Source organism: Petromyzon marinus, chromosome 25, assembly GCF_048934315.1.
Source record: "Petromyzon marinus isolate PM22_M1 ecotype Great Lakes invasive population chromosome 25, UKy_Petmar_22M1.pri1.0, whole genome shotgun sequence".
Taxonomy (NCBI): Eukaryota; Metazoa; Chordata; class Hyperoartia; order Petromyzontiformes; family Petromyzontidae; genus Petromyzon; species Petromyzon marinus.
In genome coordinates, this window is record NC_133691.1 from 19,462,766 (window position 1) to 19,486,849 (window position 24,084).

The following is a 24,084-nucleotide window of genomic DNA, read 5'->3' on the forward strand; positions in this document are numbered from 1 at the left end:
CTCACACTCCCCACACCTCCCATGCTCCAACCAGCAGCTTCCACTCCCGATGACGCCTCCTCACAATACCCCTTCACTCCCTCCCATCGGACCGCCATTCTCAAACTATACCTTTTAAACTAAACTATATATTGATTTAAAGCTTTCGTGACTGCAGGGATTCATATTCTTGGTTCTTTCGGTAAAGTCACGTAGAAGGGAAACAATAAAATAATAAAAATATAAAACAATACAATTCTCACGACGTTTCAACTGCAACACAAGCAATCATCATCAGGTGATGATCATCAGGTGATGATGATTGCTTTGTGTTGCAGTCGAAACGTCGTGAGAATTTTATTGTTTTATATGTTTATTATTTTATTGTTTCCCTTCTATGTAACTTTACCGAAATAACCAAGAATATAAACTATATTTTTTATTTTATCAGTTTGAGGCCCCACTGAGCTATGGAGCTATTTTTCAGAAGCAACCTGGCTATCACAAATGTTATCTTCAACGAAGTGGCTTATCCCGTGGAAATTTATATAGGCCAAATACTCTAAACGCGTGATGTTTATTCTAAATGTAGTGAGAGAGACATACAACCTCAAAATATACAGCAGGCGACAGGGTCCGTATTGAATCCACGGCCTCCTGCGTACCAGGCGAGGTAGTTAACATATAGCCACTGTGGTGCCCTGTGGTCACGTGAGGCCTACCACTTCTGAATGGCTTGTGATGCATATTTGAACATTATTGCAAGCGTCTTAGCCTCATTCATTAGTCAGGTATTCGAAGGGAATATTGTCATTTGGTAACGCTATTTCAAATGTCGCTCATTAAACGTTCAATTTTAATGCAATGCAATTGAGGAACTTTGTAGAGTCTTGTCGTGGTCTGGAGCTATGGTTGTTGTGTTGCGACCTTGCCTAAGCTTTCATTTGTTGACAAATTGGCAAGAATCTATGTACTTTGTATTTTTAGCAATTTGCTTACATTTTCTCCGTCTTGCCTCTCATCGGTTTTGGAAATAGCTCGCTGACCCACCCCTACTGGACATATGTGAAAAAGATCTTCATAGCTCATCGGATTCTTCCAGGATATGAAAAAGATTCTGATTCTGATTAATCAGTGGCGCTGCGAACAACCTATTCCCTGTATTGCTGCGGGAATCTGCATCCACACATGATCAAGCACCCCTGTGTAATGCAATGCACATGGTTCCTTTATCATAGACATGTAATTCTGCAAATGTGCAGAAATGTCTTCCGTATGCGACTTACTCCAGACAAGTTTAGACTATTAAACGTGACCTGTTGTGACTCGTCTAATGTGTATTGTGTGGTCGTTAGCACAGAAAGATGGGTCTGGTAATGTCCTAATGGACCAAAAAAAGTAAAAAAGAGGCTGGGTCTGTGTTGTTCAGAGTGACCACCATATACAGACTCTTGTACGTACAAACGAGTTCGGTTCCAGATGTCTGTTCGTAAGTCGATTTGTTCGTGAGTCCAACTTTTCTCCCGTCGATTTCAAACACGTTTTACGGCTTGTACACTAAACACGGGGAATGGCTTTAAAAGTTGCCTCTGGTTCTTCACGTTCTGCAGATGTAGATGCCACCATGAACTTGCGACTCTCGGTCCAAACAGGAAACTGGACATACGGACAGGTTTGATCATATCTCTGTATGTTCGTAAGTCGAATGTTCGTAAGTAGAGGAGTCCCTGTGTAGTGGCATAGAATGGTAATGTAACAGTATTGCGCTGGCTGCTGGCAGGGAAAGGGATCTGCGGCTTACAGCCCTAACGTCAGCAGGCCAGGTTATACACCAGAGGGGGATCTAGGGAAAGGTCGCAGAAGGGGCACTGAATTCATAATGATACAATAATTCAGTAACACTGTACAAGTGTACAGCACGTCAGATCATTACACGGCCTAACCCTGGTTGGAAACACCGTGGGAGTGAAGAAGAAGATGGATTAATAATCATTATTATTTACATTTGTAAGGTGCATTTCATTCGTATGCCACCAGACTTAACTTGGAGTGTCTAAATTCTCTTTGCCCACCAGAATGAACAGACCTCATCTTCCCCACCCCTGCAGACTTGGTTTTAAAGTAGATACATGCTAATGTTTACAAAGTAACGGACTCTTGACCAATTTCATTTCCACATAAATCAATCATTCGGAAATAGGCCCCACTATACCCCACCAACTACAGCACTCTAATCTTGCCTCCTCGTTTTGCCTCTTCCACCTGCCTCATGCTCGTCAGCACCGCCTTTCATGCAGCCATGTGGGTGTGAGGTCATCATCACGAGAGGCCGTGCACTTCATCGTTCGCACGCGGCGGAGGAACCACTGAAGTCAAACGTTTACATACGTGCGGTTTAGTGGGGTCATTTCCGAGCGAACTCGGTTTGAAAGTGTTTATCGTTGAATGTGGAAGGGTTTGGGTTATTTTTCGGGTTACCACCTTTTCCACTATGGAGATCAAACCCAGACCTATGTTTCAGTCGGTCTAGGTCTGTCAACAACCATGCAGTAGTAAAGTTCAGCACAGTACCGGTACCAGATCTCGGTACAAATTAATTCATGCCACCCAAATACAGATGCCAATTCACAGACTGTCTCGGCTGGACCGGGACAGGAGGTAACCCAAGGGTAGTGGGAGGATAACCACTTTGTGAGCTATTTGTAAGTAATGCGTTTAGAGTATTTGGCTGCTATAAATTTCCACGTGATAAGCTACTTCGTTAAGCTATAATTTGTGGCCAGGTCGCTTCTGAAAAAGAGCTTAATAGCTCTCAATCGGCCTAACCTGGTAAATAAAAAATAGTTTACTTTAATGGTATACATACTTGAATTTTACTGCGGATGTTTTAAAACATGTCCTGTCTAACTGTCAACTTTGTTTGAATTTCAGTGGGAGAAGATGCTTCTCACACAGACGTTAAAGCAGGTACCAGAGTCCACCTGAAGCTACTGCAGTGTGCGCCTCATATAGGATTCCGTCCATTACTGTTGGTGCGATGGTTTGGATTTTCAAGTTGAAATCTCCTAGTTCATTTTATTTTTACCCAGGCGACAACTCAATTGTCAAGGGTAGTCCTGTTTGGAAGAGGCTATCCTCGTCTCTTGAGTTCCACATCTTGGAGAGGATGTGATTAGTCAGCATCGATGCCATTTTAGTTGGTGTCACGCATCATGCGTGCATTCTTAAATTACTGACGCCGACTGAAGACTGAAGATGCAAGTGTGCCATCTGACAATGAAAGTTATGAAGCCATTTTTTGTCATTGCCAATCTTCCTTTGTGCTCTGTCAGAGTCTGGGATAACACGGCCTTGGTGAAGTCCCCTGGACTTGTGTAATTTCTGTATCAATTATTTTTTTCATTTTGACACCTCTGCTCCACGTCCTTCAATTGCATCCATCTGCACCTCCGATTAGCACGGCTGGCTGACGTATGGCGCGAACGAGGTTCAACGTACATACCTACAAGGAGTGTAAATTCATATGGTGCCAGAAACTCTGCACGAGTTCGTGCCGCGTTCTCCCGATGTTGCCGTCGATGTTTGTCCAGCGACAAGCCATTCGTTGCCACGCGCGAACCTGTCTCACCTCCACAATCACAGGGCCGAGTGTGTGACGTGTCCGGCAAGCCGTGTGATGTGTCTGCGGATGATAATCTTCAGCAGAGGCCTGTGCCTTCTCCCACAGACGCCGCGCAACTGACGCCGCTCCCAGCGCCGCCGACCTCTGCTTCCCCGGCCACGGCCACGGGGAGTTCCTCTCCTCTGCTGGACACCCCGTGTGCTGGACCTGCTGCTCCACCACACTTGCCTGCCCACTACACAGGCACAAAGAGGTACGGGCAGAACTAATGCATACAGTGAGGGAAAAAAGTATTTGATCCCCTGCTGATTTTGTACGTTTGCCCACTGACAAAGAAATTACTAGTCTATAATTTTAATGGCAGGTTTATTTGAACAGTGAGAGGCAGAATAACAACAAAAAAATCCAGAAAAACGCATGTCAAAAATGTAAAAAATTGATTTGCATTTTAATGAGGGAAATAAGTATTTGACCCCCTCTCAATCAGAAAGATTTCTGGCTCCCATGTGTCTTTTATACAGCTAACGAGCTGAGATTAGGAGCACACTCTTAAAGGGAGTGCTCCTAATCTCAGCTTGTTACCTGTATAAAAGACACCTGTCCACAGAAGCAATCAATCAATCAGATTCCAAACTCTCCACCATGGCCAAGACCAAAGAGCTCTCCAAGGATGTCAGGGACAAGATTGTAGACCTACACAAGGCTGGAATGGGCTACAAGACCATTGCCAAGCAGCTTGCGGAGAAGGTGACAACAGTTGGTGCGATTATTCGCAAATGGAAGAAACACAAAATAACTGTCAATCTCCCTCTGCCTGGGGCTCCATGCAAGATCTCACCTCGTGGAGTTGCAATGATCATGAGAACGGTGAGGAATCAGCCCAGAACTATACGGGAGGATCTTGTCAATGATCTCAAGGCAGCTGGCACCATACCAAGAAAACAATTGGTGACACACTACACCTTGAAGGACTGAAATCCTGCAGCACCCGCAAGGTCCCCCTGCTCAAGAAAGCACATATACATGCCCGTCTGAAGTTTGCCAATGAACATCTGAATGAATCAGAGGACAACTGGGTGAAAGTGTTGTGGTCAGATGAGACCAAAATGGAGCTCTTTGGCATAAACTCAACTCGCCGTGTTTGGAGGAGGAGGAATGCTGCCTATGACCCCAAGAACACCATCCCCACCGTCAAACATGGAGTTGGAAACATTATGCTTTGGGGGTGTTTTTCTGCTAAGGGGACAGGACAACTTCACCGCATCAAAGGGACGATGGACGGGGCCATGTACCGTCAAATCTTGGGTGATAACCTCCTTCCCTCAGCCAGGGCATTGAAAATGGGTCGTGGATGGGTATTCCAGCATGACAATGACCCAAAACACACGGCCAAGGCAACAAAGGAGTGGCTCAAGAAGAAGCACATTAAGGTCCTAGAGTGGCCTAGCCAGTCTCCAGACTTTAATCCCATAGAAAATCTGTGGAGGGAGCTGAAGGTTCGAGTTGCCAAACGTCAGCCTCCACACCTTAATGACTTGGAGAAGATCTGCAAAGAAGAGTGGGACAAAATCCCTCCTGAGATGTGTGCAAACCTGGTAGCCAACTACAAAAAAACGTTTGACCTCTGTGATTGACAACAAGGGTTTTTTCACCAAGTACTAAGTCATGTTTTGCAGAGGGGTCAAGTTCTTATTCCCCTAATTAAAATGCAAATCAATTTAGAACATTTTTTACATGCATTTTTCTGGATTTTGTTGTTATTCTGTCTCTCTTACTGTTCAAATATACCTACCATTGAAATTATAGACTGATCATTTCTTTGTCAGTGGGCAAACGTACAAAATCAGCAGGGGATCAAATACTTTTTCCCTCACTGTAAATGCTTTCAACATAAGTTGGAGAGAGTTGAGCCTTTCAAGGAATTCGGCAATGCTTTCCCACCTGTGACTGCTCCCGATATATGACTCGAGAGAATGTAGGTTTTGCTTGCAGGCCACAGACACACTCACACATGAATGATGTGTTTGGTATTATCTCATGGAAAATAAAAAGTTGCACAAGGGCCAGGGTCATGCCCCATTCATTCTGAACGATTAAACCAAACTGACCCACGTTCACACACGAGAGCAGAGAGGTTGGCTGCAGGGTGACGCATGCGAAGAAAGCGTCCCTGTGAAAGAGTTAGAAGGTTCCCCTTCGTACCTTCTTACTCTCCCTCCCCCCTCCTTCCGGTCAGGTGATTTTGAAGTATCGTCGTCGTCACGCGAGGACGTGGACCGAGACAGCGCGTGGAACCAGTGGCTGCGCTCCGAGATCCCGGGGCTCTTCCTGCTGGCCCTGCACACATTTACCGTGAGTCGGTGCAGATGTGGCCTCGCGACTGGGGCTGCCACCTGTCCGCGTTTGACCCCCGGACAGTGTTCGGGTGGCAGCAGGAATTGATTTGTGTCGAGATCTGGTACCCCGGGTATGGCTATGGTTGATTTTATCACCGTGAACTGCACAGTTTTAACAATAGACCTGGGCTCGCTGAGAAATGTGCCTGGGTTTGCTCTGTCGTGGAAATGGTGGCAACTGTACTTGGGGCATCGGCACGTGTATTCGCACTCCGTCTCCATTTACACCGAGAGTCACATGCTTGTCTCGTGTGGGGAGTGGTGGTGTAGCTGTTAGGGGGCATCCATTTAGTATGTATGCATGGAGGGGGGAGGAGGGGTTAACCAAATGTGTACGCTTGCGTATGGGGGGTCTACTGACAATGTGTAAGCCGACTGCAACGGCATGAATCTGCCCATCGCAGTGACATGGGGAAGTAATTGCTTCCGACAATGGCGTTCTATGACCTTTTAAATCGTACACAGGTTTGAGAACGGGGACAGTTTGCATTAATGATCCTGAATCATTACAATTCCTTGACTCTCCGGCAGTGGTGAATCGTTCCAACCACCAGTAGGAATCGTGTATATGTGTGTATGTGTATGCACAGCTGTACCCATTGGCTTCTGTTCTGGTCATGTACGTTTATTTTTTATTTCGTGGAATATCACTTGCTGTACTCTACGCTGTGAGTGCTTTGTGTAGATAGGAATCATGTTATGTAGAGAATATAAATCTAATTCAGTACCTCTATATGTCTCCCACAGACGAGCGGGGAGACAGCAGCCAGGCGGTGAGCCGGCACTCCCAACAATCGCCCAAGATCTGCGGTTCTCTTTACATTCCGATATTTGCAGCCACTTACTGAGTGTTTACATGTGGGGGGAAACCAGTACACTCGCAGAAAACGAACGAATGTGAGCAAGGGGGCAACGTTCTATCCCGTGCAGATGGAAAGGATTCCACAGTTGTGATCCACTGCCTCCTGGCAAGCCAGGGTATGACTCATCCTCGATGCCCACCGGAAGGGAGATTGCACACTTGCAATTGAATTCCCTGAGATTATTTATATCATGGGGTAGGCAGTGACAAAGCCCCTGACTCACTTAACACGAACATGCGGTCCAGTGCATTGTACGTGCAAGGATACTCGCTTTCCACAATGTATGAAAGTGTGTTGTGCTTGAATCTTGACTTAAAGCTTTCGTGACTGCAGGAATTAATATTTTTTGGGTCTTTCGATAAAGTCACGTAGATAGAACAGTAAAATAATAAAAATAAAGTGAATACAAAATAATAATAAAAATATCACGACATTTCGATCGCAACACAAGCAATCGTTATCATTTTTCTCCTGATGACGATTGCTTGTGCTGTGATCGAAACGTCGTGATTTATTTTAATTTTCATTCACTTTATTTTTATTATTTTATTGTTCTATCTACGTGACTTTACGGAAAGACCCAAATAATATGTGTTGAACTTCTTTCGCAGTGTACGCAGCCAACCGTGCTAATCTGTGGTACATTAACACCTTGCCACAAATGCCCTGTTGCTCATGAGCACAGCGACTCAAATGAATCAGGCGCAAGGTTTGCGTGATTAATTCTTACAAAGTGGGGTCTATAATGAACAATATGGCTGAAGCTCGAGTTCTATTCATTTAAAACCAAACGTGTTTCTTACCAACCATACCTGGTGTTTGCACACAGATACAGATTCTGGGCGATGCGTTCTACACCATTCGGAATGCGCTGTTGCAATGTGCAGCCACAGCTGCTGCAAAAATATTTGTCTCGGTTTGATCCACTGAACAATATCCACTGACCACACCGCACGCGCAACAATGATATAACTATGAACAAAAATATGAATAAATTAAGATGGTTTATTAAATATATTGCACGTAAGAAAATACAGCAATAGACGTAAAAATACATGGCAGTTTAACACGTAGGCTTTCGCGACAAATATCCATAATACAGGTTTTATGGGTTGGATCAAGTAAATATGTCGTTAAACCCGCCACCACCCGACAGCCAACTAGTAAGGGTTGTCACGTAAACAGAACATGCCAATTCATCACTAGTACAGCACACCGGTGTGTGGTGTGTTGGAGAGCCAAGCTACAACATTAACCATCGGAGTATGACGTTTCAGTAATTACAACTAGCTTCATCAGGCAACACAAGATTTGGGAGAAGTCCACCTGTTTAATTCCTTATATAGAGGCATAGATGTGGTGACAACACTTGTGCGCTCTTTGACCGCAAAGTTGGGGGGGGGATTAATGAATCAACGTACATTATACATGCACATTATGCTAGCCCATTGATCTTGTACTTAGTGTCCATTGTGTGTACTAAAACAGCCGTACAAACGGTAATTTGATGATTCTCTTCCATGCAGCACTAAGTCGGTAGCTATCCAAACGATTACAATTATTTTTATTTCTTTAAATTTCGATAGATTCTGTAATTAGTCTTGGCCCGTAGTAACTAGTTTTGCACAGAACTTCAACATTATCAAAATCAATTGAGTGTCCTTGTGGGCACGCGTGTTCTGCTGCTGCTGACAGTTGTATTTGTGAGCATTTCATATTTCTGTGGTGTTCTTTTAGTCTCGTGCTGATCATTCGTCCTGTTTGCCATCCATAGCATTTGCCACAAGTGCAATTAATCCGGTACACACCTTCTGTTGATAGCTTCAGCAATAGAACAGCAAAGAAATATCCAATAGGCATTTTCGTAGGTTTCCATATGCCTTCTGAATTTGCCTGGCTGATCAAAGTTTCGACCGCAGATGCCATTGGTCAGGGGTTTCTTTGTCCGTTCTCATGTGGGACTCTAGGCATGATGGCAGTTGGAATGCTTTCCCACAGACTTGGCAAGACATTTGTTTTCTCACTCTAGTGACTATGGGAGTGAGGTGGAGTCGAGACGGGCGCTGGTCAGGCGTGGCGTTTCCCAGCAGGCGCCTTCGTTCCATGCACGGTTGCTGTGATAGCAATAACTTCGTTGCACGCAGGTGCGCCCTTTGCAGAAGGTGGCATTGTCTGCAACTCTGCCTCCTCACCACCAGGACTCGACAAGCTGCTGCTGCTGGAGCTGCTGGTGCCATCCATGGCAAAGGCAATTCTTCCAGCACCATGACTCGCATCCGAGTAGCTCTGACACACCTTTAACACCGCATTGGCAAAATTGCCGTCATTCACCATGCCACGTGCGCCCCTTGAGTTATTTCCGTGGGTCTCCATATGCCTTCTGAGTTTGTAGGGCTGATCAAAGCTTTGATCGCAGATGTTGCAGCTTTGACCACCGGTCTTGTGCATTCTCATGTGGGACTCTAGGCACCATGCCAGTTGGAATGTTTTCCTGCAGACGTCGCAAGAGATTCGTTTTCTCACTCTAGTGATACTATCAGATTCTAGTGACTCTATCGGATTCAACACCGCATTGGCAAAACTGCCGTTATTCACCAAGCCTGGTGCACCCTTTATCATGTAATCCTTTTCGTGGGTCTTCATATGCCTTTTGAATTTTCCTTGCTGATCAAAGCTTCGTATGCATATGCCGCAACATTGATCACGGGTCTCCTTGTGCGTTCTTACGTGGGCTTCTAGGCACCATGCCAGTTGGAATTTTTTTCCCACAGACGTCACAAGAGATGAGTTTTTTCACTCTTGTAACTCTACCGGATTGAGACGGGTGCTGGTGAAGTGCCATCGATGGTAAAGGCAATTCTCCCAGCACCACCATGACTCGCAGCGGAGTTGCTCTCACACATCTGAAACAAAAGACAAAGGTCAAGCGCATTACACCTGTGTCATATGTGGACTCACAAAGGCATACATAAGGTGACAAGATTCATTATAACAGATTCATTATAACAGAAGTCCTCAATAGTGCAGATCCTATCATGTACTATTTTGCTCCTTATCCACCCAAATAAGTACTCTTTGGTTCTTTCAGTAACGTCACGTACGTAGAAAAATAAAATAAAAAACAACATTACGACATTTCGATCGCAACACAAGTGTTCGTCGTCAGGCGGAAAAAATAATCCAGCGGTAGAACTGCTGAACCAGCGAGAGAGCTGTTAAAACAAGAGGTTATATACGTGGTGAAGGGCAACCAGGTGGGGTCTGAGCTGGAAAGGAATTCCATCCCCGGATGCAAGCACGTCAGTTGTGTTAATGGGGGAGATTAGGGAGAAGATTAGCATGAAATGAGCTTCCGTCGCCGCATAAGAGTATCGTCCTCGCATATGGGCACAAGAGCAGTGTTAATGGGAGATCAGCACTGTGTTGATGGGAGAGATTAGGCAGAGAGATTAGGGAGATTAGCAAGTTAATGTCATGTCTATGTGTAACACAAGCTGCGGCGCTGCCAACTGCGCTGTGAGAAGCAAGCACGTCCAAGCAAGAGAACCACCGCAGTGAGACACACAGCCCATCACACAGCCAGAACCATCGATACATCGAGGCTAAGGGAGCAGAGGTGGCCATGTTAGTGAGACCCCAGCCCATTAATGCAGAGGCACCTAACAGGGCAATGCAACTCAGAGAGTCGGAGATAACAGCCAAACGGCAGGGAAGAATGGGAGCGCCACAGCAAGTTACGACTTTGCTTGGTTAATAACGTCCTTCCAATGATTGCTCAGCTTATACCCATCTTCTCGGTTGAAATTGTCTCCGTGTTTATTTTTCTGGATGGCTTCATGGACAAATCTTTGATGGTAGCCCGAAGGTTTGCAGAGTACCTTGGTCTCGGTAAAATAATATCGTGCGAGCCCACTGCGTTATAACAATGATCATCCACGGCAGAGGTATTGGTTCTGCCGTGTTTCAAATCTGCCTTGTGTTCGCGAACACAGTCCGAGACATGTCGTTTCGTTTCCCCAATGTAACTGCTGCCGCAGGACACAACTTAGTTTGTAGACACCAGGGTATTGCATGTCAGGAATGAAATCCTTCACAGGTGGGATCAAATCACGGATTTTGTGTACTGTATTGAATTGGACCTGGATCTTGTGTTTGTTTAAGGTTTTGGAAATATTTTTGGTGACACGTGCTATGTACAGTAAGGTGATTGTTTTTATTGGATTCTCAGAAGGTTGTCTCCCCATGGTTGGAGATACAGCTTTGCGGATTGTGCGGTCTGAGTATCCATTCATCTTGAGGGCTTGGTGTATGTGTAGAGGCATTAATCGGCACTCCCCATCCTGTTAGCGGGTAGCTTCCCCTTTCTCGTCAACAGGGGGCGGAAGCGCTATCACGCCACTGTTAATGACTATGGCCCAAGGGGCCAACGACAATCCCTGGGAAGCGGATCCTGAGACACATTCCCCAGACCCCGGGAGGGGGGACTGGGGGATGATGTCACCTTCCAGAAAGTTCTGTAAGGGAGGCGTGGCTAGGGCGGAGCAAGCCACGAACCAGTATATAAGCCGGACCTCTCAAGGGTCCGGCTCAGGCATCTCCAAGCCGAAGACTGTAGACCTGGGCTGAAGTTAATACCCTGGACCCCAAGCTCCGTCGTCCTTCCAAGGGTCGGAGCTCAGTGAGGCCAGTGGTCAGGACCCGAAGACCCTGGCACGGTCGGGTCAGCATAGCCTCCCCTAGGGCCCCCAGCCAGAGGACAGGGAATTAACGGGTTCCCAGTGTTAGGGCCCGTGTAGTCCGGAGGCCATACCTCCCCAGGTATCGGGTGAAGGGGCCGCTACCCCTTTGTGTTAGGGACCCTGTAAAATAGTGTTAATAAATATCGTGTTGCCTCGCAAGAAGTTCTCCGCCGATTATTTACCCACTTCATATGTGCTCCAGTTCACTGGCTAGGTGGCGCTGGTCGGAGATGCAGCGGATTATTTTTTCCACCTGAGGACGACCGCTTGTGTTGCGATAGAAACATCGTTATATGTTATTTTTTATTTAATTTTTCTACCTACGTGACTTTACCAAAAGAACCAAAGAGTATGGATTTCTGCAGTCACAGAAGCTTCAAATCATCACCCAAATAAGATTTTGTATATGAACAACAATGACTATCTCCAATTTCCAAATGTTACCCACCAGAGATCCTTTCTGTATATACACAACAGCAAGCGAATTATAGCACAATACGTTCAGTCCCTATTCATGACACACTTGACTCCCAATCCTCATGTAAGATTGCAATATAATTTCTGCTTGAGGGCCCGTCAAAAAGTGTTGAGAATGGACACTTTTTCCAAAAAACTACGTAAAATATTCTTAATTAAAAGTCCAGTATAGTACTCTTCGTGGCACTCATAAGTGAACTTCATTATTCCTCATGTTAATTATTACAATATTAACGATTTACCCAGGAAAGCCTCATTGAGTCTAAAGACTGATTTTTTTTCAGAAGTTTCTCATTGCAATGAGATATTTGACAATTATATTAATGAGCGTTTGGCTCTGTGTGAGTTGAACCCAGAGAGACCCCCACCTTGCACATGGGGAAACAGCACAACTCTGCACAGATTCTAACCACACTCGATAAATAATTAAAACCGATCTTGATTTGAAGCTTTTGTGACTGCAGGAATCCTTACTCTTTGGTTCTTTCGGTAAAGTCACTTTGGTAGAAATAAAACAAAATAAATCACGACGTTTCGATAGCAACACAAGCCACCGTCTTCAGGTGAAAATCGCGACAGCCGCGATGTCTGCTGCGAGCAGCACGATGTCTGCTGCCTTGTGAAGAGAAGCTGTTACCAGCAAGAGTTTATATAAGTTTTTGAGAACAAAGGTAGCCAAAGTAGTGCTAATGGGGTATTATAGTGTAAAGGTAATAAATAGCGTGCCATGTTAAAGGAAATGAACTTAGATGAGCATGTTGGATTATAGTGCAAAGTCAATTTGCTTCCGTAGCGCATAAGAGTTCAGATTAGCATGTAGGATTAGCATATGTATTTTGATAAGAGATGCATGTAAAAGTTAGTGAAAAAAATAGCAAGTTAATGTCAGTCTATGTGTAACCAAGAATAGCATGTTAAAGTTGATGAGAAAAGTATGTCAAAGTCAATGAGCGAAGTTAATGAGAATATCATGTTAAAGTCAATGAGAGATGAGCAAGTCGATGTCAGTCTACGTGTAATAAATAGCGTGGTATGTTAAAGTTAATGAACTTAGCATAAGAACGGCTGGCGGGAGAGAGAGAGAATGTGTTTTAATGAGAGAAGCATGTAAAAGTTAATGAAAAAATTAGTAAGTTAATGTCAGTCTATGTGTAACCAAGAGTGGCATGTTAAAGTTAAAGAGAAAAGCATGTAAAAGTACATGAACGAAGTCAATGAGAATATCATGTTGAAGGCAATGAGAGATGAGCAAGTCGATGCAGTCATGCCGGTGGTAGCATGTCCACGTGTGACAAAAGCAGCCGTGTTAGCGATCCAAAAGATGGCCGTGCCAACGCGTTCGGGTGCGGAGCTCGCTCCCGCCGCGGAGCTCGCTCCCGCCACGGAGCTCGCTCCCGCCACGGAGCTCGCTCCCGCTAGGAGCTCGCTCCCGCCGCGGAGCTCGCTCCCGTTACGGAGCTCGCTCCCGTCACGGAGCTCGCTCCCGCTAGGAGCTCGCTCCCGCCGCGGAGCTCGCTCCCGTTACGGAGCTCGCTCCCGCCGCGGAGCTCGCTGACGTCACAAAGCTCTGCCCCCCCCCCCAAAACCACATTTCCATTTTGAAAATAAAACATGCTTCAAATCGCTTTAAACTATTGTCATTGTATTTTATGTGGCGCTGCACTCTGATGTTGTAGGAGAAAACATTAATTAAAAAGTCTATTTAACTAAATAGAACGTGTTGTCTATATTTATTTTAAGTTGCGCATTTCGATGTGACGTCACATTTCTCAACCCCCCCCCTCGTCACAAATGTCTGACCCCCCCCTCCCCAGGTGCGTGATGTCATTTATGGACGGCCCCCATCGCCTTAAAACGCGAACTCGCGCTTGCAAACTGAAACCACGGAACTTTTTTTGTTCGGCAGCGCGATCCTCCGCGAGATGTAATGAGTCGTCCTCGCGCTGTGAGTGAGTGTGAGTGAGACAGCATCGTCCCCCACTCCTCCTGATGTCGAGGGTAAATGGGCGAGGTTTAGGCCTGTGACTCATGCAGCTGCAATGGCTGCTTTGTGTACGCGGTCCAGACCTCCCCAGATACCCTGGCTGACAAAGGAGGTGTTCAGGATTGTTGAGAAAAAGCAACAGGCCCATTCTAATCGTCTACAGCATCCCACGTCAGAGAATGAGGAGGCTTACCGCAGCCTTCGCTCGGAGGTTCGGAGAGACGTGAGGCGCTGCAAGGATGGGTGGTGGTCGCGGGTTGCTGGGAGATGGAGTCTGCCTCAATGGCCCGCGATCACAAATCCCTATTTAACTCCATTAAAAAAGTAACCTACAGCGCCACACCTATTACCATTGTAGAGGTAATCGTCACTCACCACTCTGTGGGCTGGTAGCTTCCCCTTATCGTCAATAGGGGGCGGAAGCGCTATCACGCCAGGGCTAATGTCCATGGCCCAAAAAGGGGCCAAGACAGTAAATATCGTGTTGCCTCATCAGAAGTTTATTCGTCAATTTATACCCACTACACCATCATTAGGGGAACGAAGGGTGATCCAATCTCCGACCCCCAGCGACAGGTTTGCAGATTTGCTGAGCATTTCTGTGAGGTCTTGGGGGAGGGGGAATCCCTCAGCCTGGAAAACATCATGGGACAAAGTGGGGATGACCCTGCTGAGGATGCGGTGCCTCAAATATTGGAGGAAGTCACCCTCTGTGAGTGGCTGGCTGAGGTACCATCCGTTGAGGAAGTACTGAGGGCGATCCAGAGTCCGAGAACAGGAAAGGCACCGAGCAGAGATGATCTCCAAAGCGAAATGCTGAGGGAGGGTTGCGTTTGTGCGCAGACTGCCCTACATGACATCATAACAACAGTCTGGGCCACTGGACGGGTTCTGCAGGATTGGAAGGATGCCCTGGCGGTCCCCCTCTTTAAGAAGGGGGACCGCACAGACTGTAACAACTACAGGGGCATCTAACTCCTCAGTGTGCCGGGAAAGGTCCTGGCAAGGATTATTCCACATCGCCTTGCTAGGTACGCTAAGGAGAGGCTTGCGGAGTCCCAATGCGGTTTCAAGAAAGGGCGGTCCTGCAAAAATGTCATATTTTCTGTTCGTCTGCTACAGCAGAGGTGGAGGGAATTCCAACTAGACCTACATCTCTGCTTTATTGACCTGGTTAAGGCCTATGATACCATCAGTAGGCCTGGGCTCTGGGTTGTTCTTCGTGCTTTCAGAGTCCCTGACCCTCTGCTCACACTCATTAAGGACCTTCATGATGGTGAGCAGACCCGAGTAAAACTACATAGCCGGGAGTCAGAGCCATTCCCTGCGACAGGGATGTCCTCTGGCTCCAACATTATTTAACATCTATTTCGACCACATAGTTCGTGAAGCCTTCAGTAGCTGTACCAGAGGAATTTACGTCTGGTACAGATACAATGGGAGGCTGATCGATGCCCAGGTGCGGTCAAGGGATGTCTCCCTATTGGTCAACCACATTATGTATGCCGACGACCTGGTAATTGCTGCTCATTCAGAGGAGGAGTTGGAGGCGCTGCTGCTGAAACTGGAGTGTGCCACTAAGAGGTGGGGCCTTACCATCAGCCCCACCAAAACGAAGCACCTGCCTGGGTATTTTGTGCCATCGGGCACTCTACCCCCACAACTTCTAATCGGTGATGGGGCAGTTGGGGAGAGAGTGGAGAGTTTTCCATACCTGGGCAGTGTGCTCATGATCGGCTCCGGTTTAACAGCAGAGGTCTCACTCCGAATTAGTCGAGCGGCATTATCTTTTCATCGGTTGTGTAACGTTGTGTGGAAGCTGCCTGGTCTGTCGCTCCGCATGAAGCTTCGGTTCTTCTCGGCCACAGTCATTCCCTCCCTTCTCTACGCTTGCAAAACGTGGACCCCCCTAATGCAGCATCTTCACCGGTTAGAAACATTTAGGCTGGCCTGCCGACGATCAATCCTGGGTTTAACCAGGCTGGATTGTGTGAGGAGCTCACAAATCCTCGAAAGATCTGGACAAAGTCCCATCGGTGAGCTCCTCCAGCAGGCAAGGCTGCGTTGGCTGGGCCATGTAGCCCGCATGCCCAATCACCGCATGCCCAAACAGCTTTTGTTTGGCCGGATCGAGGGAGCTAAACGGGCGTGGCACGGACTAGAGAAGAGATGGAGTGATGTGGTACAGGAAGATGTGGAGCTGAGTGGACTTGCCAATGACTGGTACCAGCGATGTCTCTACTGGGCAGTTGGAGGCAGTCGCCCTCCAACAACAACGGAGGGCGGAGGAGCGACGCTCAGAAAAACGAGCGGAGCGTCAGGTGGCTAAAGCTCAGCAGGTTGGCACAGTAGGGGGCACAGGTGGTGCATCAGCCAGTAATCTCAGTCATCTCAGTCAGTCGACCAGTGGCACCTGGGTCTGCCCCGTGACCTCCTGCCAGCCGGCGATCGACACTTCACGTAGCCTCAAGGTGCACATAGCCTGGCATAAGCGTCGTGGTGACGTCACCGCCACTTAGTGGCGCATGGCGGTTGTTGTTTTGAGACAGTAAGAGAGTGTGAGGTCGACTCAGCCTCAGATGAGTACCTGGTGCGGTGTGTCGTAAACATCGCTACTGGGGGAGACAAAGGCCGCCGTGGAGGAGAATCCTAAAATAATAAAAGCTTTTATTATAATAAAAGCTTTGATTATAATATTATGATATTATAATAAAAGCTATACTAAAAGCTTTTTAAATTAAAAATACAAATTTTTTAGAAATAATGTAAGCTTTTATTATAAAAAATGTATTATTTAATTTTTAAATTGGCAGAATCTACACGCCATATTCTTGGTTCTTCAGGTAAAGTCACGTAGATTTGAAAATAAAAATAATTAAATTTAATTTAAAAATATAAATAATAATATTTAAACTAATAAAAGCTTGATTATTTTAAATTTATTATTTGAAATTTTAAAATACAAAAAAATAAAATACAAATAATAAATTGAAAATAATAAAAGCTTTTATTATTTTATAATAAATTGAAAATAAAAGCTTTTATTATTTTCAATTTATTATTTTAATTTTATTAACAGGTCCCTGGAGGGTGGGCTGGTAGGGCAAGTCTCTGCACTGCCTATTGCTGATTTTACACCCAACAGCACGAGATTTCACTTCGTTAAAGTATTGAAAGGGCACGGACGGACACATTAATCTATTGCAGGCTGGTACACTCAGTTTACAACTTGGTTCCTACCAGTATTATGACTTTACCGAAGGAAGCAATAATCTGGCGTGTAGATGCTGCCATCTGCTGGCCACAATTGTTGGGTGTAGATTGTGACTTAAAACTTTCGTGACTTCAGGAATTCATATTCTTGGTTCTTTCGGTAAAGTCACGTCCATACAAAATAAAAAAATATCAAATCAAATAAAAATGTGAAATTTTAAATAATAAAAACAAAAAACCCACATTCATATTCTTGGTTCTTTCGGTAAAGTCACGGAGATAAAAAAAAATACAATTTTAAAATAATCGATTGAATAAAAGCTTTTAATATTATTTACGCTTTTGTTATATTCAATTTATTATTTTAATTTTTAAATTGGCAGAATCTACACGCCACGTTGGTGGCCGGCAGGTGGCAACATTTACACGCCGAATTCTTGTTTTTTTCGTTAAAGTCACGTAGATTTTAAAATAAAAATAATATAATTTAATTTAAAAATACAAATAATTTTCTATCTACGTGACTTTACCGAAGGAAGCAATAATATGGCGTGTAGATGCTGCCATCTGGTGGCCAACAACGTTGGCAGGTGGCAGCATCTACACGCCAGATTCTTGGTTCTTTGGGTAAAATATAAATAATAAAGAAAAGTAAAAAAAATCATGATTTAGTATTTTTTCATTTAATTCTATTATTTTCATTTTCAAATCTACGTTACTTTACCGAAAGAACCAAGAATATGGCGTGTAGATTCTGCCAATTTTAAAAAAAATTACAAATTAAAATAATAAATTTAAAATAATAAAAGCTTTCATTATTTTCCATTTATCTTTTGTATTTTTATTTATTTAATTTTATTATTTTTATTTTCAACCTACATGGCTTTACCGAAATAACCAAGAATATGAATCTGGATTTTGATTATTATTTTCAATCTATTTTAATTTTTAAATTGGCAGCATCTACACGTCATATTCTTGGTTCTATCGGTAAAGTCACGTCGATAGAAAATAAAAAAAATTATCAAATCAAATCAAATAAAAAGTGTGAAATGGAAAATAATAAAAGCAAAAACCCACATTCATATTCTTGGTTCTTTCGGTAAAGTCACAGAGATTAAAGAAATGAAACAAAATTTTTATTTTAAAATAATAAATTGAAAATAATAAAAACTTTTATTATTTTCCATTTATTTTTTTGTATTTTTAAATTGGCAGAATCTACACGCTATATTCTTAGTTCTTTGGGTAAAGTCACGTAGATAGAAAATATAAATAATAAAAGAAAAGTTAAAATGTAAATAATATTTTAAAAAATATTTATTTTATTTTATTGTTTCCCTTCTACGTGACTTTACTGAAAGAACCAATAATATGAATCACTGCAGTCACGAAAGCTTTAAATCAAAATATAATAATAACAATTCATGATTTTCGTTTAATTATTTTCTTTTTATTTTCAAATCTACGTGACTTTACCGAAAGAACCAAGATTATGGCGTGTAGATTATGTCAATTTCAAAATTACAAATAAAAGTAATTTTATTATTTACGATTATTTTTTTATTTAATTAATTTCATTATTTTTAAATCTACGTGACTTTACCGAAAGAACCAAGAATATGAATCTGGATTTTTGCTTATTATTTTCAATTTATTATTTTAATTTTTCAATTTGCAGAATCTACACGCCACATTGGTGGCCGGCAGATGGCAGCATCTACACGCCATATTCTTGGTTCATCTTCTTTGGTTCTTTCGGTAAAGTCACGTAGCATGAGAATAAAATAATAAATTGGAAAAATAAAATAACACAATAAAATTCTCACGACGTTTCGGCCACAACACAAGCGGCCTTCATCAGGTGAAGGGACGAGACTGTCTGGAGGACAGCGCTGGAGCGAACAAAGCCAAGCTCAGATCGAGACCTTTAAGCTGTGTGAGAAGGAACAAAGCGCCTTGACAAAGGAATTAGCATTGAATTTAGCATTGAAATGGCTGAGTGATTAGCTTGTGACTGGTCACAGATATGGCTATGTTAAAGTCAAAGCATACACATCCACAGAGGCACCCCTTGACAAAGGAATTAGCATAGAATTTAGCATTGAAATAGCTGAGTGATTAGCTTGTGACTGGTCACAGAAATAGCTATGTTAAAGTCAAAGCATACACATTCACAGAGGCACCTAGTAAAAATCAAACAGGAAAATTTAGCATTGAAATAACTAGGAGAATTTAGCATTGAAATAACTGAGTGATTAGCTTGTGACTGGTCACAGAAATGGATATGTTAAAGTCAAAGCCTACACATCTGAGCTATTAATAGTAACTGGGTCAGTGTCTACTTCAAATATTGTTCAGGCTCTGGAGACTTCCAAAGTTATTCGTGATGTTATACATTTGGTTCGTTTTGAGCATAATCGCGACCTTATATAATTATGACGTGATACACACGCTGAATATACGCACACAAACATCGTGTACACGTGTGTCGTGCCCTCTATTGTCCACATAGACGGCTTGTGCTGACTAGAGAACGATCTTAACGTACAATGCCGTGACATGTATCAGCCCTTTGTCGATCCAGCGTTTTGATAGAGGCCTCCCCCACACCATGTCGTTCGTGGGAGTTGTTTAACCATACTTCACCATGCCGGTCAATGCGGGTTTGGTGAAGTGAGGAGGCCCAGAAACTTGTATTTGCAGATACGAGTTTGCCTGTGCTTGCATCTGCAGAATTACATTCTCACACATCTTCAAGTGTAGTTTAATACTTCTAAAAATGCATTTATTCTTGAGGATTCCATAAAGTACTGTGGTAAAAAGAAAACAACTTGATTTGAATAAATTTCGATTTAAAGCTTTCGTGACTGCAGAGATTCATCTTCTTGGTTCTTTCGGTGAAGTCACATAGAAGGGAAATATTAAAATAAAACATAATAAAATAAAATTCTCACGACGTTTCGGCCACAACACAAGCAGCCGTCCTCAGGTGAAGAAACAGAACTGTCGGAAAGACAGCGCTCCAATGAACACTGCTAAGTTTGGCAGCGTATTTTAAGCTGGGTGGGAGGAGCAGAGCGCCTTGCCAAAAGAGTTTACATATCAACAGAATAATTTAGCATTGAAGTAGCTGTGTTAATGTGAGATATTAGTAGGATGTTAAAGTCAGAAATTAGCATGTAACTGGGAGATTAGCATGATGTTAATGTGAGGAATTAGCATGTAACTGGTCACGGAAGTAGCTATGTTAAAGTCAGAGTTTACATATCAACAGAGGCATTTAGTATATTGACGCTAAAGAACTGCAACTACCCAACTATCATACAACAAACCGATGTGAAAGAACTAAATATAAACTACATCAATTTAATAAATGTACTCAATATATTCTCCACTAAGCTGAGCTACTAACAATAAGTTATTATACATTACACTTCTATGTCGCAAAAAATATTATAATATGCCTCCAAATAATATTTTTTATTATAAACTGGCATAGACAGACCACAACACTGAATTATACACTGAGTTACTATACACTACCCTATACGTTAGATTATAATAATATTAGACTTGTAATATTACACTATGTATTATTTTACCAACCCTACTGTATACCACACTGCTGTAGATTCACTATACAATTACGATACTATATGTTACCAAATAAATTATATTAAACATTACACTGAGTACTTTGTTGAACAGGGAATGCTTTGAGCTTGTGGGTTGAATCCATCTGTGTGGAGTTGTGTTATTTCCCAATATGCAAGGTGGGGTCTCTCTGGGTTCCACTCACACAAACATCTCAATGCAATGGGACCTTTCTGAAAATGCAGTACTTAGACTCAATGAAGCTTTCCTGGGTAACTAGTTAACATTGTAATATTAGCATGAGAGATAATGACGTTCACTTATAAGTGCCATTAATAGTACTATACTGTACTTTTAATGAAGACTATTTTGCGTAGTTTTTTGTAAAAAAGTGTCCATTCTCAAAACTTTTTGACCGGCCCTCGTACAGAAATTATATTACAATCTTATATGGAGATTGCCAGTCAGAGTGTTGTGAATAGTGGAGTGAACGTGTGGTGCCATCATTATATTGTTGGTGTGTATATACAGAAAGGCCTATTGGGTGGGTAACATTAGGTAATTGGAGGTAGTTAGTCATTGTTGTTTAGAAACAAAATATTAATTGGGTGGATAAGAGGGTAAAATCGTACATGATAGGAACTGCAATATTGTGGAGTTCTGGTATAATGAGTTGTAGTATATATGAATCTTATGTCACCTTAAGTATGCCTTTGTGAGTACACTCGTGACACGGGTGTCATGTGCGTGACCTTTGTCTTTTGTTTCAGATGTGCGAGAGCAACTCCGCTGCGAGTCATGGTGGTGCTGGGAGAATTGCCTTCACCATCGATGGCACTTCACCAGCACCCGTCTCAACCCCACCTCAATCCGGTAGAGTTACAAGAGCGAAAAAACTTATCTCTTGTGACGTCTGTGGGAAAAAAATTCCAACTGGCATGGTGCCTAGAAGCCCACGTAAGAACGCATAAGGAGACCCGTGAGCAATGGTGCGGCATATGTGGACAAAGGTTTAATCAGCCAGGAAAATTAAAAGGCACATGAAGACCCATGAAAAGGATTATATGATAAAGGGTGCACCAGGTTTGGTGAATAACGGCAGTTTTGCCAATGCGGTGTTGAATCCACCATCGCCCTATGAGATGTGCTCAGTCTGCGGATTTTTAAGTCCTATTGAAATCCTGAAAACTCATGAAAGTCTTCACGCACAGTTCTTGTTCAGACCGAAGCCTGAACATGATTACACTTCGACAAAAGATAGCGGCATTAAGATAAATGACATGAAATCCAAATTTCTTGAATGCTTTGGCCTAGTTCCACGTCAAGAAACTGCTTCACCAGTCAGTGAGAATAAACCATACGCTGCTCTCGATCCTATTACGAGCATGAAAGTGTTGATGACCTTGCAGCAGAATAAGAAGGAAAAGCGAAGTAGACCTAAGTCCATTAAAAGAAAGAAGACCACCACCAGTGTCACCAATTGCAGCAGTAGCAACAGCCAGAATTCGGACATCAAGAGGATGGACTGCACGGAAGCAGGAGGCTGCGTGGAGCAGAGCATCCCCAAGGTGGATGAACCCAACCTGGCACCTTTAGGTACGTCCTAGTAATGCACACACTACATTTCATTTGGATGTAATTCATAATTTCACAAATTAGTTAATGTACGCATATGTTGACCATATCTGTATGCCTGCGCTGAGGAGTCTAGAGATCTGATGTGGTGCTGCTCGGATGTTGGGTTAAACCGTGAAACTCTGGGTTTTCTGTCACCGAACCACGATTAAACTGGCTTCTCATTGATGGTCTTATCCAGTTACCAAACACTTCTTCCAGCAAACACTTGAACCTACAGCCCCAGAGCCCACTTGGACTCTTTGATGAATACCTCGAGATGGGTACAATGAGCTCAGAGGATCACACTACGGAGTCAACGCGTTTTACTTTATTATAAAAAAAACACACACAATTGGGTATCATTTGACTATATAGGCACGTGTGTACGGCCCCTGTGTATCTGTCGGACATTGTTGTGGGAGGGAAATTACCCACACTTCGGGTTGTTGAAGGCAGGGAGCACAGATGTAAGAGCTTAGATGTACAATACAACAATGTAATTTGCTGCACTGTCCTCTGCTGCTCACAACCCCACAATAACTATTGCATGGTCACCCATCCAACCAATTTTCAGGCTCAGCTCTCCTTAACTTCTGGGATCTGATTAAATCTGACGCATACTGGGTGATTTGGCCATAGGCACCAATCTATGGATATACTGTAACACAATTGTCTTTGAGCATGCGCGTATGTGCATATGTACGGAGTTAAGTTTTAGAAACAATAGGAGCACATATTTGCTCCTCTTGTCTGCTAACCAATGCAGCTACATTGGTCAGCTTGGATTGACGGTTTTCCCCCTTACTATTTATTTAAAACTCTTGTGCATCATGTCCACTGTGGTTAACTGCTGTGATTTGTTGGCATTTCAGCCACAGTGCATATGCCTAAAAATGTGTGGTACGGTTAATGGAGTCCTCAATACAGGATGTGATCTAGTTATTATAGCCACCTAGTGGTGGAAAATGGTGCAAAAGAAACCCAGGTGAACCAGAGCTGAACATTAAAGATGGTAGTGGCTGGTCGCATGTCAGTGGCCAATGTAATGGACACGATAATTTTGTGAACAAATGACACGAAAATGTGACCATATTTTGGGGTCTCCTTTGACTAAAACACATTCAATGCATTGAAAACATGTTTTGTTTGCTTAAAGTAATCACAACATAACAGCATTAAGAGTGTATGTCTATATCCTGTTTCACTCATTATCCTATCCTTGCCCCCCTACCCATTCTCAAAATATACCCCAGTTATCCAATTCGGGTTTGTCACTCTCTTCGTGGCATCATTTCCACTTGCGCCATTGCTCGCACTGCTCAACAACATCATCGAAGTGCGGGTCGACGCGTGGAAGCTCGTAACAAAGATGAGGAGGCCTGTGGTTTCACGAGCAAGAGGAATTGGAGCCTGGGCCGACATTCTGAGTATCGTTGCCACCCTCTCTGTAATCACCAATGTAAGTCGCCAGATTGTCCGCTCGCTTTCTCGCTCAATATCCCATCTTATGAGTGACATAACATGTCATGTTAGCCGTGTGGGTTCTTTTTACCATACTTCACCATTCTGGTCCTGGCAGGTTTGAGAAGAGGTGTAG